The sequence below is a fragment of the Cryptomeria japonica genome, chromosome 10, assembly GCF_030272615.1.
Source record: "Cryptomeria japonica chromosome 10, Sugi_1.0, whole genome shotgun sequence".
NCBI lineage: Eukaryota > Viridiplantae > Streptophyta > Pinopsida > Cupressales > Cupressaceae > Cryptomeria > Cryptomeria japonica.
The window spans coordinates 452,294,607-452,308,912 of NC_081414.1; the positions used below are offsets into that span (position 1 = coordinate 452,294,607).

At 42.3% G+C, this 14,306-nt stretch overlaps 1 protein-coding gene across 3 annotated transcripts in view; it reads right to left on the reverse strand.

The window, feature by feature from the left end:
- LOC131067529 (uncharacterized) overlaps window positions 1-14,306 on the reverse strand; it is a 126,368-nt gene that overhangs the window by 72,838 nt on the left and 39,224 nt on the right. The gene's annotated exons all lie outside the window — the stretch shown is intronic.

The window sequence follows — 14,306 nt, forward strand, 5'->3', positions numbered from 1 at the left end:
GTATGCATCAGTTTGCTATTTTTTTCTCATATACAAGGAGACAATATGGATTATATTGGCTGCTTAAGAACAATTGCAAAACCATTTGTCAAGAACACTTCTAAGAATCATTATGTTTACATAACCTCTTTTGTATTGGTTCTCATCCTCTCAAAGATTTGGGCATATAAAAAGAAACCTGAATGGATATTATGTTGAAATATCTAGCTAGTATCGGATTCTACTATGCTAAATTTTAATGTTGCCTTTGGCAATTAAAATTTAAGTAATATGTGAGCGATTAGCTATTGTAATTTTAAATTGGGCCCTAAATCAATGTTATGTAAAGTGTGGCCCCAATTTGTTAATTAAAAGGTGGCGCCAAAAGCAAGGAAATAAATAAAAAAATAATATTTACAAGTCAGCCTTATAGGCCCAGCCAACTCATGAAAGAGAGATTGAGTCTTGTATATAACAAGACTCAATCTACACATTCAATACACAAGCATTCCATTATCATCAACGAATTTGTCTCTACCAATCAGCAATCTGCATTAACAAACTTCTTCAGCGACTTCAATTAATCATCATTGGGGAATCTCCTTGAAGTTAGCAAACTGCTGTTTGATGTGTTGCGATCTGCCTTGTCTCATATGCGAATACTCCAGAACTGGGCGAAGGTGTTATTGATGTGCTGCGATCTGCCTTGTCTCATATGCGAATACTAAAGAACTGGGCAAAGGTGTTACCTTGAAGATTGTCTATGTGCTGGGCATTCATATTGATTTAATTCTGCTCCTAAATGATCGCCTATAGTCCAGATCAGATAAGTTGAATCTATGCTACTCTAAGTGAGTGAACTTGTAATTGTATTCTGCTGATTATAAATACTTTGATCTGAATTATTGTTGCTGGGTTTTTCCTCCAAGAGGGAGGTTTTCCCAAGGTATTCTTGGTGTCTTGTCTCTTTTGTGTGATTGCTTTGTATTATTTCTGAGTTATATCTAAATCTGATCACTAAAATTAACATATTATTCAAGTGAAATGGAACAATTAATGAAAATTATCTATCATTCCAATATTTTGAAAATACAAATGGAAACAATTTGTTAGTGACCAGCGATGAGCATAATATTTCCACGAAATGTGACCCAAATAATAAATTAATATTTAATACTAATTGCTGCAGATATTATAGTAATATTGTAAAATATAGCGTGTAATGGTCATCTAGTTAGTTTTAGGAACTATCCTCTCTAACTTTCATTCTCCATCGTTTCTTTTATAGAAACATCGCTTATACTCTCTATTTAAGGAGTTTTCATCTCCTTTGTAATCAGAGCAGAGGTGTTTGACGAATTTTTAATTCATGGTTTCATTACCTAGAATTTATTTCCAAAAGTTTTTTGAAACGTGGTTTTCCCTGATTTTTTTGTGAGAAATTTTCTGAATATGTTTTTGATCAAATTTTTTATTAAAAATCATGGGTTTTTACCATTTTTTCAAAAAACAAAGGTTGTTTACCGTTTTTTCACAAAACTAAGGTTTTTACCAATTTTTCACAAAAACTGTGTGAGATTTCTGCTAGCACCATCTTTGCCTAGTTTTTGACAAATCAAATGTTTTTCATTTTCTAAGCAATGCCTAGGGATTTGTTCCAGCAAGGTTTGATGATTTTCCCACAAAATCGTGGTGCTTCTTTTGACAATTTTTGGATAAAATTGTGGTTTCTTGCATCTTGTTTTGGGTCGCACCTAGGGTTTCTAGGGCGAACGGTATTCTTCTGCAAAAGTTTTTGACAATTTTCTTACAAAATCGTGGATGTTTTTCTAAAGCAGTGGAGGATCTTTGACCTGGTTTTCTTTTGACGATTTTTTGGCAAAATTGTGGATTTTCAGAATTTTTGCATGGGTTTCTGTTTTTTGCCAATTTTTTTATCAATAAAATTTCAAAGTTTGTTGTTGGAGCTAATTTTTATCTCGTTTTTCGTCTCTCTGGATAGCGAGAGGGATAGCTTTGTTATCCAACATCATGCTAGAAGGATCGTGATAAACTTGGCCATATACAGAAGTTCTGCAGAAAGCAATTGGCTGATCAAAAGTACAACCAAGGAGGGTCTCAACAACAGGCTCATGTTGCAAAGTGTTTTGAAGAGGAGTCAGCCTTCTATGCATTCGTGGTCAAATGACCTACAGATTATGTTAAGTCTTTTGTAGGGTAGTTAATAGAATGACCATTAAAAGAGGATATTATAGTAAGTGGAGGATATTAGTAATAATGTAATGGTCATCTAGTTAGTTTTAGGAAGTTTCCTTTCTGTCTTCCACCATCTAGTTAGTTTTATGAAGTTCCCTTTTTGTCTTCTGCCATCTAGTTAGTTTTAGGAAGTTTCCTTTCTATCTTTCGTTCTCGATCGTTTCTTTTATAGAAACATAGCTTGTACTCTATTTAAGGAGTTTTCATCTCCTTTGTAAATATTGAATTATCACTTCAGCAAAGGCTCAATACTTGAGAAAAGTTTTGCTCAATAAATTTGTACAAAGGCAGTTTAGGCTTAAAAGACAAGAACACAATGCAACAAATAATAATCGACTTTTAACACAATGCAACAAATAATAATCGACTTTTAAATTCTCTTGTTGCATTCCTGCCTCAAAACAGTAGTAATCAAGAAGGAAAAACTTTAAAAGATGCAAAGTTTGCAGGAACAATGGATTCTAAGTACACCTGGTTCATGAGCACCAATAGATTATTTATCTTAGCAGAAATTATTCATTGTTCCTCTATCTCTTTATATTAAAGGAGAAGTGTGGGCCAATACTAACCAATGCAAAAGATATTATCAAAAATGAATGCACACCCCCTACAAATACACAACCTATTATCCTCTTCTCTCAATGCCTTTCTCGCTGAATTGTTTTCTTGCAACGGTTCAATCTTTCACACAGCGAATCAAGCAAGGATCTCCTCTATGGAGGAACATCACTTGCTTAGGGGAGGAAAAATGGGCGACACCCAAGAGGAATCAAGAAAAACTCACCACTTCCGCTGCACCATCCTGGGAATAATAATAGCAATCTCCACAATAAATGCACCCCTTTTCACATATAACAAATGGCTTGGAAAAAACAGCATGTAACAATTGCCATCATTAGCTGTTATGCACTGCAGTATCCGGGGCGTTTAAGATACAAATATTCTCTCATTACCATAGGTGCAGAAAATGAACCTGCTCTGATACCATATCAGAGAAAATGAAGCATAATATTTTGTCATATCAGATGCCAATATGATCTACAACTGCATAGGCTGAATAATGGTAACCGTGTGCTCTAATAGCACTCACAGGTTCAACCAAATAACAAATTATGCACACAAATTCAAAAACAGACAAACTAATAACAAATCAAATATATGGGTAAAATGATGGAATATGCTAACATACATATTTAAAATGATGGAATATGCCAACATGCATATGGTTATCCGAAAATCCTAGAGAGAACTTTACCCAATTTACAAATGATTTGACTCAGAGTAGATCCGATTTAGGATGAAAAGTATTGTACCCTAAAGAGCACACGGTTATACTGAGAGGGGGGGTGAATCAATATAACAACCAATTTAAACTTTTTCAACTTCAATCACAAGTATATAACTTATCTCATTAACATATTCATTGCACACCAATCATTCATATGTGAACTAAATAATATGAACACAAATACAACACAAGATATATACGTGGAAACCCTTACAGGAGAAAACCATGGTAAATCAATTCTTTTATATATTTCTTCTTTTACAATATTTGTAGGCACCAACCTACTAGAGGCACCAACCCCTAACACTGTTTGTGAGCACCAACCCACTGGAAGCACCAACTCCCAGATCTAATTTTGTGAGCACCTACCCATTGGAAGCACCAACTCCCACTTCTGAAATTTGTGAGCCCCAACTCCCAATTCAGAATTTGTGAGCACCAACCCACTTCACATTAATCTGATTTTCCACCTTGACAAAGTTGCTTCTTCCACGGATGACGGGCATTACAATCTTTTCAAATCTGCATATATCTCTTTTAGGATATGTAATAATTCACTCTTCTATAGCTGCTGGATTTTTCTTCTTTATATTTGCATTAACATCCTCCTTCATATCTTTTGTATATTAATCTGATCTTTGTCTTTGAGAACTGTGCATACATCTGAAGATAATCTTCACCAATCTGCTATAATGAATATTACTAATCAGTCATACAGACCTGCTCATACTCTCCTCATAAATCTGCATACATAAACTTATATATCTGCTGACATACACTCAGAAATCTGCCTTTAATGATCTTCTATTCATTACATTCTTCACTTAATTGATATATCCTTTAATAATAAATTCTCTCCATAAATCTTCAGTTTGCTCCTTTCTCAAATCTGCTTATGAATGATAAGATATGTACACACAATTTTCCTTCAAATATTTTTCTCAAGATCTGCTTTAGAATTCTGAATGATATATCTTTTTAACCCACTTATCCAGCATACATTCTACATTTACCACACTACATACATGATTGTCTTCATACACACACACCATCATATTCTCTCTCTCTCTCTCTCTCTCTCTCTCTCTCTCTCTCTATATATATATATATATATATATTCATTGTAAAGACATGCCTCTTATTGAAGAGTTTTCCAAAGATAAGTCACATCTTATCAAAACAAGTTGACTCCTTTAGTAATCGCACCCTTTCTTTATAATGATAATTTTGTTAACTTGAATCACACGATATTATTCAGCACAGGATCGCACCTTTTGGAGATTATTATAGGAGTACTTAATCACGTCCTTTCCTTAATCATACGCTGCCATTTCTTAATAAACTTAGTCGATGCTTTTATAAACTGTAATCTTCATAGAAAAATAATATTAGAACTTTAGCTAAACAAATCGAAGCCTTATATGATTACGAAATTGAGGGATTGCAACATACGCCACGTCAGGATCAAAACATTCTGTATTGAACCAACTTATCAATTCTGAAACTCGAAGATGCCATTCTTTGGTCATGACTCGACTTAAAGAAGTCTCTCATCATTATCACTAGATTCTTAATCTTTACTTGCCGAATGAAATCGCATGATCTTCATAGCAAGTCGGTCTACATTCCTCAATCTCCGTTTCCAACCAGCACCGTAAATCTCTATGCTTGCTTTCTCTAGTCACATTCTGAATCACTATATTAATCTTTATTGAGCATCCTTCTTGTATGAGTATTGGGCTTGCTTCTTAACAAAGTGGTCAACATAATGAATAAATAATCACATCCCCTTTTTTTTTATTATGAAATCGCTGCTCTATACAAAGTGGACCTTGTAATTTGTCCACTGTATTAACAAATTATCTCTTCTTCTTTTATTGCTGCCTTACCAATCATTATCGCTGTATTCAACTATTGCTAGTTGTAACTTCTGTCCATTTTTATTATTCAGGTCCATAGTAAAATATATTGCACATGCTTAAACGATGTCTTTGTTCATTTATATAACTCAATGGTTGTAATGCTAGTCATTTATATTCTCAATGGAGTCGACAAATAATAGTAGCTCCTTCGATCAACATTATGAATGGTTCGATAACTAACATGAAGATCTGATCACTCTGTGTTTTGTCACTGTTCCAATGTATCTAGTTACTGTAGATAATTAATCAAGGTCTTCTTAAAATCGATGCCTGATGTGTATCGATCTTGTATTTAATAAAAGATCACTGCCTTCATTCTTGCCATATGTACAACTTGCTGTATATTACATCGTTGATATTCTTATATTATTAATCACCGCTCTTCATTGTACATATAGATGTTACGGTAGGTTGCTTTGTTGATCACTGATCATAATAAAGTCACTGTGCAAATATATCAACTCTTATTGATGACCTTTCATAAAAAAATTCATGTAGAAAGTCGATCTGTGAAATCCGGTAATAAGATGCAAATTATTTGAGCCAATTAGATTGAAGAAAAACAATTTTTATAATTTGAAAACTGAAGGCTTGATTTCAAAAAATTGAGTGCTCAATATCTACATCCCCAACTTGCATCAAAAACTTTGAATTGGGGTTAGATTGCTTAATTCAAGAACTCTAGAGATACTATCAATATGGCTAGGAATTCACCAATCTATCTAAATGTTATTAGAAGAAAGATCCTCATGTGTGGAAAGAGGGAAAGATTTTTTATATGATAGTTAAATAAGGGACAAATCTCATGGAGATACCTAATGTAGGAAATCTCCAAAAGGTTAAAGCCTCGCCTTATCTTCCACAATCTCCTAGAAAGTTTACAATCATATTGCCTTCTAGAAGCCTCCAACAACATTGATAGCATATAAAATTATAGATAGTATCCTTACAGCTTGTAATGTTCTACCACTAGCTCCAATACACTTACATATTGTTTCTAGCTGTTACCTGTCTTTTCAATTTCATCTATGCAAAACCAGCATGGCTATTAGGATGTAAACACCATGACACCTACAATATAGACTTAGAGACCTGCCATGAGAATAACATGACCACAATGACAGAAGGGAAACACCCAAATAGAAACATAACAACAATGACCACACAGCCATAACTAGAGGTTTTGTTACAATGTAGATTGTTTCCTTTTTATTCCCTTGCAGCTTAGATTTATATATTGTAAAATCTAGCTTGTGTTTACCTCACTGGGTAAACAGGAAGAATACAGAAATCGAACAGTAATGCACAATGCAATTACAAAAGAAGTACCAGAATAATCTTTCCATTAATGTCAAAGGATGTTCATATTATATCTGTCGTACATATTACATGTCACACGACTAACATTACATTCCTCAACACCCGAAGGTGGTACAATATATGACTGCCGAAGGGGTGCGACCCAACCGTCGCGACTCTAACTACCTACCCGTCGGCTAACTAACTATTGATAATTAACCTTACTAACTATACACTTTTTCCCGATAACATCATCCCCCCCAAAAAAGAAGTCGTCTCCGACGACTAACAACAAAATGGAGACAATGTAATATAAATATACAACCAAGTGAAAGTCAAGGAGGGGGCTGAGGAAGCGTCCCTGAAGTCGAAGGGTGAGATGCGGGTGGCTGGGCCGCCAGGCAGGCGCGGAGCTCATAGACCTGCTGGGTGCGTGCCGCCACATCCCGCTCTGCTACCAACACCTTCTCTAAGGCAGTCTTCACCATAAGCGCAGCCTCCAGTAGCTCCCTCTCCTTGGTATCGGCGGACTCCGTCATGCGAACCAACTGAGCCTGAACAACATCTAACTCCTGCTGGATGAGACTCCGCGCACCCTGTTCCTCTGAAAGACGGGCATCCACCGCAACCTTCTCTGCACGGGCTGCCTCAAGCTGTGCGACCAACTCTGATCTCTCGGCTGCCCACGAGGCTTGTTGCCTGGCCGTGTCCCGCTCCAACTCCACTCGAGCAGCCTCGCGAACCGTGGACTCATGCTGTGTCTGGCGTAAGGTATAGTAGGCCTCCCTATAAACCTGCTCAATCTCCCGGACGAGAGTCGTCACCCTACTCTCCACGACCGGCTGAGGCACACGCCAAGCCTCCAACATCGCCTCCGTCTGGGTAACTGGCCACCCTCGTGCCTCAAAACATGAGGTAAAAGCTGCGGGACAGCCCTCTCGCATAAACTGGAGGACCTGCTCTAATTCCTCCACAACCTGCTGTAGAGACCGTGTCTGGGCCGCGGCCACCACTCGCCGGCCCCTCGTCACCATATCTGCCAGATAAACCTCAATGTCCTCTCCCTCTAGCCCCGATGTAGGTACAGGAGGCCCACGTGGTAACTCAAAAGTCTCCTCAACCACACCAACTGCATCCCGCTGGCCCAATGGTGTGTCTCCCGCCCCCTCAAGTGTAGCAGTCGCCTGCTCTGAGCCGGTAGGAACACCCTCTCCAGGGACCTGTCGCTCTGCCTGCGTCTCCGCCGAGGAATCCTCCAGATCCACCACCTCAGTGGGAGGCTCTCGCCGAGGTGAGAGTACAGCTGCTCCTACGGGTGGCGTCACTGTCATCTGGAATCTCCGGGTCAGCCAACTCCCCATAGCCGCCACTGATGGAACTGCACTCAACACCTCCGACCCTCTCGCCCCCGTGGAGACATGTCCCGTGATGGGCTCCTCCAACAAGGAGGCCGCAACCGTCACCACTGCATCGGATCCTACGACATCCAGTCGCACCTGAGGCTCCGTCTCAACTATCTCCTCTGCCAGGCCTCCCTGCGGTGGTCCACACAACTCCGCCGTGCTGTCAGTACATGCCTCCGCGGGAATCGGTCCTGCGGCTGGTATGACGGAAGGTGCTGCGGCCGGCTGCATGGGCCTGAGTGTAACGGGCGTGCGGCTCTGTCCAAATGCCGGAATCGAAGTACTACCCGCGGACGGCCCCACAAGTGTGCCAAGTGGGAGTGTGAGTGGTGCAAACAACACTCGCTCTCCGGCGGGCTCCATCCTCCCCTCGTCTGTGGCCCTACTACTGTCGTCCTCATCCTCTGAATCCTCGGAATCCTCTGCACTGCTAGAAGTTTCTCGCCCACTATCTGGTTCTGCTGCGGTGGTCTCTAACACCCGTTTCCGCTTCGCGGAAGAGTGTCCAATATCCAGATGTCGCCAATGCATGATAGGAGGCTCACCCTCCGCCAAGGGTCCCTGTGGCCGTACCTCCAACTCAGCCTCTGGCACTGCTTCTCGCGTAGCCTCCAAGAACAGTCCAATGGCATAGTGGGGCATGTAAAAGGTGCGCTGCTCCATCATCAAGAAGGCGCACATCCGCTCGGATAACAAGGTAGCCCAATCATAGATGACTCCGTTCATCAACCCGTTCATCAATACTATCTGTGGTAGAGCGATGTCTGATGCCCTACCCGACCCTGTCAACCTGCTTTTGATGACGTCCATAATACATCGCCAGTGACCCTCTGCGACAAAGGACCTGCGCATCCCACGACCCTTCGTGGCGTCTACGATGCTCGCCAACTCTGCGGGGGTCAAGTCTCGGGACACTCGCTTAATCCAATGTTCTTTTTCTTCCCGTGTCATCTTCTTCGGTTTCAAGTCCACTTTCTTGCCATGTATGCCTGGGATGCCAAATACTCTGGTGAAATCTGCAGGTTTGAAGGATATGGTGATATCCTTCTCCAAATACTCAAATGTGCTCGTCCGTGAGCGGCTATCAAAGGTATCAACCATATACCGCAATGCTCCCTCGTACTCGCGAATGGCGAACACAGGCATCCGTATAGCCCATTCTACCCCTGCTCGGCGGAGACTTGTTTTCACCAAATTATCATCCGGCGTGTCTTGCCACCATTTCCGACATTCCACCCCATTCAATCCCTCAAAAGTGATATTCTGTGAAGTGGAGGTGTTCTTCCCTCGTACAGTGGACTGCTGTGGTGTCTTTTTCTTCTGCCTGGCTTCCATTGTGCCACCTGCTATTCGAACACCTGAAGGGAGAATACGTGCATCCGGCTTCTTATGGCTGCTATCCTGCAATTGTTTTTTCCAGTTTCTTTTTCCCGCAGACTCCATTGACCTGCTAACCGCTTCTTGATTTGCCCTTGTCGGATGGAAGGCACCTAACTACCTCCTGGCAGGTAGGCCGTACGGCTGTAATCCTCAACTACCTCCGGCTAATAAAATGCTCAAAACAAATCTTCGTCCACCTCCCGCACTACACTGCACGGTAATTTTGAAAAATCCTTGCGGCTGCCAAGTTCGGTTCAAGCCCTTTGGGCTTATTCTGGTTCAGCGACTGATACTAGCAGCTCGCGGGGTGTAACATGCGAAGGTCGTTTGCCAAAATACAACACGCCCTAAGCCTACCGTAACTCCACGGGATACCCCTTCGGTAGGCGGCGTTGTTTCTCCCTTCGGTAGCTTCGTTTTATTCCCCTTCGGTTCGGCGTGGCTGTTCGGTAGGCGTGGCTGTGCGGCGTTTGTTTCCCTCCCTTCAGCGTTTTATCTCCCTTCGTTCGGTAGGCGTGGCTGTGCGGCGTTTGTTTCCCTCCCTTCAGCGTTTTATCTCCCTTCGTTCGGTATCGTCTCTGTCGGACTCTGACTCCGACGCCAACTCTTCACTGACCTGTTGAGTTTTGAGGTCAATGGTATACCTTCGGCCAGCCTTTTCCATGGACAAGGTGTTTTTCTTCCAATTGTGATTTGCTTTGGCCGCCACCAACCAGCCTCTGCCGAGGATGGCGTCGTACCCCTTCTTCTTCAATGGGATGACCACAAAATTCAGGACGAATGGCTGTGTTCCGATCGTCACCTGTTGCGCCATGAGTGTGCCCAGCGGCTTGATGCCGTGTTGGTCTGCTCCCAATAAAGTAAAGGTGGACGGCCAGAGAGTAGGTTTACCCAATTTTTTCCATGTTTCCTCTGGCAAGACATTTACTCCCGACCCGCCATCGACAATTGTGTCGGTCAGGATGGTGCCCAATATACCCATTTCCACCACTGCTGGGTGTCTACCATTGTTGATCGTCAGGGTTAATGGGTCTGCTGCTGTCTCGCCAAGGTTGTCCTTGCCATGTATTGGTTGGCCTACTGGGGTTACTATTGCGGATTGCAACAACGTCGCTCGCAAGTGCGGCATACTTTCTAGGAGGTCCTTCATTTTGACAGGTATCTCGACCTGTAACAGTTGGTTTATAATGTTTGTTTCTCCTTCAGAGCGAGAAGTACCCGCCAGCTTTTGTGCACCCTTGCTCCTCAACATCTCCCTCTCCAATTCCGCTCGTGCCTCCAGTGCCTTTTGTTTTTCCGTACGGGGGTCTGGATAAGTGGCTGCTTTCGTCTTGGACCTTGTTATGGCGAGTGCATCCTCCGTTTCTACATTCAACAGGTTCACGCCAGATTTGGGACAATTGCCATCATCATGGTCCCCGGGACCGCACCACTTGCAAAGTTTTTGTGGTGCTTCCTCCACCGTACAGTCTCTAGCGAAATGCCCCCAGTGATTGCAAGCTCGGCATTGTATCATCGGCCGCCCTTTAGCGTCGTATTGGATTCGGCTTCTATTATTCGTATTGTTATTATTGCCTCTTCCTCGCCTGTTGTTTCGGTAGCCGCCAGACGAGGCGTTGTTGCTCGCAGGCTGAGACGTGCCAGCTGACGCAGATGGTTCTGCAAAGAGGACCTGTTGGCTACGAGTCCTCATATTGTACGGACACTCCTTGGTAAGATGTCCGGCAATCTGACAAATATCACAAAATGCTTTTTTCGGACAAGACCCCTTGGTGTGTCCGTCGGTACGGCAGTCCGTGCACCATAACTCCCCTTCGTCGCCCTTGCTTGTGCTTCCTTTCGTTGCCTTTATCTCTCTCATCATTCGCTCCATATCTTTTTGGAGAGCCCGTACCTTCCGATTAGAGTCGTCATCACTACTATCACTTTTGTCCGAGGAGGAATCATCGTCCGTCGAGGATTTATTTTTCTTCTTCTTGGACGTCTTCTGTTCACTCTCTAAATCCATTGCCCTGTTATAGGCGTCCGAATATGAAGAAGGGGGTACTATCTTCATTTTTCGTCTAAGGGATTTCTTTAGGCCTTCCACGAACCACCGTTTTTTCAATCCGTCTGCCGGCTGGTTCTCCATCTTTCCTAGCAGCTCTTTGAGCCGCCGGCTGTAGGTTCGGACAGTCTCGTCCTTCCTCTGTTTCGTGCTGTAGATTTCGGCTACGATCTCATTATCGTCTCTTAGGAGACGAAACTCTGCTTGAAATTCCTTCTTTAGGTCTACCCATGTGCCAATTTTGGCCTTGTCCGCATCCGAAAACCAGTCGATGGCTACGCCCCTCAGTGTTGCGGGAAACTGTGTTACCCAATCGTCCTCGTCGGTAACACCATTCGCTCCCCAAATTGTTTCACACGTGCGACAGTGGCGGACAGGGTCTTCTTTCCCATCCCCATGGAACTTTGGAAGTTTTTGTTTTTGTGCCATACCTTGCCTTTTTACCACTGGTGGTGGCTGTTGTCCTACTCCTGATGGGTCAGATCCTATAAGGGGTGCTTGACCGCCGTGCCCCGGTGTCCCTCCGACACTCCTGGCAGCCCCGGTGTCTTCTCCCTCTACTACCTCCTCCCCACTCCTTGGAGTTTTGCTAGCCTCTGGTGTGTGTGGCAAGTCCCTCAACTCCCTCAACTGAGTTTGGGTACACTCTATCCTGCGGCGGGTTTCCGCAAGTAACTCCTCCCGACTCCGTGGGTGGCCTCTGGCCTCACCGTCCCCTTCGGAGCGTTCCTCCTCTCTTCGCTTATACCTCTGTCGCCTTTCCGCTTGCTGTTCAAGGATCAAGGCACGTTGGGCTACTACACGTTCATCTATATATTGTTGCTTATTTTTGTCTTTATTCAGTGTATTGGGCATTAATTGCCAGACCGCTTTGATGACATAAAAAGTAGAACACTTTTATTCATTCATAATGTGGAAGACAAGTTTATGCCAACAATATGACATAATTATTACAGTAAGTGTTCTTTATTCCGTCCCGTATGGGTCACGGTTCAAATGCCCCTCGCGCCATCTCGTTCTGCTTCCCGTTCCTCGTACTGTTGCAAAATTTCTTGGCGTCGGTCCTCCCGGGCAATCTCCTCCAGGCGAGCTTGTTGTGCCAACGATGCTTGTGCTAGCAGTCGAGGGAGATGGTTCATCAACCGATTTACCTCCGGACTCACTTCCAACGCTGTCCACACGGCACTTGGTGGGACTCCTGCCTCCGCCGCCTCTCGTCGCACGTGGGTCTGAATGGCTACTTGGAGTAGAATCGAAAATTCTCTCGTCGCAGTGTCTTCTCCTATATAGAGTTCTGTTTGGGCATCGTCGACCTCGGGATTCACCTCACCAACGGGTAGGCCCATTGTCTCTGTGCGCCATCCGTGTCTTCCGGTCCTGAGTTCGTGTCGGCAACGGCGCCAAATGTTTACCTCACTGGGTAAACAGGAAGAATACAGAAATCGAACAGTAATGCACAATGCAATTACAAAAGAAGTACCAGAATAATCTTTCCATTAATGTCAAAGGATGTTCATATTATATCTGTCGTACATATTACATGTCACACGACTAACATTACATTCCTCAACACCCGAAGGTGGTACAATATATGACTGCCGAAGGGGTGCGACCCAACCGTCGCGACTCTAACTACCTACCCGTCGGCTAACTAACTATTGATAATTAACCTTACTAACTATACACTTTTTCCCGATAACAGCTTGGGCAAAGCTTCACCTCCTTGTAATAAATTTCACCTTAGAAATTATGAAGGCTTGATGTAATCAAATGTCCATCATTGATCGAAATCAAAACAAACAATCACAAGGCTTTTGAAAATAACAGGGTATCAAAGGTCCTCCAAAGTTCCAAGAGCAATGGATCACCTAACATTTACATGTCACAATAGTGATGTTTTGAAAGCTTCTACCATTGACAACATTTGGACTGTGCACCCACCATTGATCAAAGCTAAAGAGACTGAATCCAAGGGCTGGAAAATCATGTTGTTCTAAAAGTTAAAAATAAAGAAAAGGCCCCACCCAAAGGCATTTTAAAATGGCATGCTTAGTGTATTTTTCAATTGTTATTTTCAATGTCATATAAGGAGATCCCACTGTGTGAGAAATCTTATATTTTGCTGTCCCATTTAAAGATCCTTTTTTTCCTGCAATGCTACCACTTTCAATTTATTTACTTATGCTATTGAATATTTTTTGCACATGTTTTTACTGCAAATAGTTCAAAAGTACATCAAAGGTTGAAGAAGAAAATACAAAATTTATACTCAACGCATAAGAAATTCGATTCTAAATGCCAACCTGATATTTTATAGTGAGCTTATGGTCTACTAGTAAGAAAGAGATTGACATGATAAGTTGAGTCCGTGCCAATGTTAATTTAATTATGATATGGCAAGTTATGTCAGGTATGTCTGGCTATGACTCCTGGGTGAAATCTGATCCAAGACAGTATCCTAAGCTTGATTGTGTGCTCTCTGTATGCATTAAATCAGATGATTGGTGTGAACATTTAACAATTTATTAACAGAAAAAACAAAGATATTAAAATGAGGTTATAGTAGATTTCTGAAAATGTTGAGGCAAAGATATTTTCATCCATAAATTTACACATATACATCTACCATACAATCTGCAGTGGTTTACATAGGGGAAGCTACAGCAGAGAAACCCATAAATAAGAAATGCAAGGAAATGGGCCCAGGCCCCAACCTAAAGGTGATTGTCATT